General features: G+C 39.9%; 1 non-coding gene across 1 annotated transcript; it reads right to left on the reverse strand.

Moving 5' to 3' along the window:
- Window positions 1-323: 323 nt before the first annotated feature.
- LOC145580388 (small nucleolar RNA R71) lies at window positions 324-429 on the reverse strand. Its single transcript, XR_014099445.1, has one exon. It is a non-coding gene; the product is annotated as a small nucleolar RNA R71 (small nucleolar RNA).
- Window positions 430-1,152: the final 723 nt, after the last annotated feature.

The raw sequence follows: 1,152 nt of genomic DNA on the forward strand, positions 1-1,152 counted from the left end.
GGGATTGCTATGCCTACAACACCGGCAAATGACTTTGAAATAAGATCGGCAATGATCACTTTGATAGAGAGGCGACAATTTAGTGGGGCCAAGCATGAAAGCCCACTAAACCATCTCAAGGTATTCCAAAAATAGTGCAATACAATCAAGGTGAACGGAATTTCCTAAGAATTCATCCGCCTCAAGCTCTTTCCTTTTTCTCTCATAGGGCGCGCTTTGTAATGGCTAGACAAGGAGGTCAAGCCGAATTCTCTAAGGACATGGGATGAGGTTACCAAGGAATTTCTATCCCGTTTCTATCCACAAAAGAAAACGGCGGGCGGAGGCTAGAGCTTTGATTCAAGGTTTCAAGCAAAAGCCAAGTGAGAGCCTCTATGAAGCATGGGAGAGATACAAAGAGTATCAAAGGGAGTGTCCTCATCTCGGAATTCCAACCTATCAAATTATTCAAATCTTCTATGGAGGCCTTAGCCCTCAAGGAAAATCATGTTTATATGGAGGAGCCGGAGGTCCTATCATTAACAAAACGGAAGAGGAAGTGGTGGACATAATTGAAGACGTAGTGAGGTATTATGGAGATTGGCAAGATGGAGAAATAGAGTCAACTAGCAAGAGTAGCTCTTCCGTGTACTCAGTTGATCATCTAAATGCAATCAACAATCTATCCTTACAAATGACAAACTTGGGGAAAGAGATGTCCGCTATTAAGGCAAAGTTGGAAAGTGCTACCTACAAAGTTTCAAGTCTTCCATCCCAATCTAAGGGGAGAGGTATGTCTTCTAATTCTCAACCCCCTCCCTCTTCTAATAACATGCTTAGTGGATGCTTGTTTTGTGATGATTGTGGGTCGTATGATCATGATGTTTCTAGTTGCCCTCATGCATATATGGATGTTTGTTATGATCATGATGGAAATGTGAATGAGCATGTGAACTATGTGTCAAATAATAATGATTCTAGGTTTGAGAATCAAAGAGGTCAATGGAATATCAATGGAATATGCCTTTTTCGAGGGATTTTTCGTTTTGACGAAAATTTTTAAGTATTTCTAACCTTGAATCTTAATGACATATTTATGGTGATTATGTGTATGGTTCTTTCCTTAATGTTTCGGCTTTTTTGAACCTCTTTAAGAATGGTTACTTGGTAGTA

Source organism: Chenopodium album, chromosome 14, assembly GCF_948465745.1.
Source record: "Chenopodium album chromosome 14, dcCheAlbu1.1, whole genome shotgun sequence".
Classification (NCBI taxonomy): domain Eukaryota; kingdom Viridiplantae; phylum Streptophyta; class Magnoliopsida; order Caryophyllales; family Amaranthaceae; genus Chenopodium; species Chenopodium album.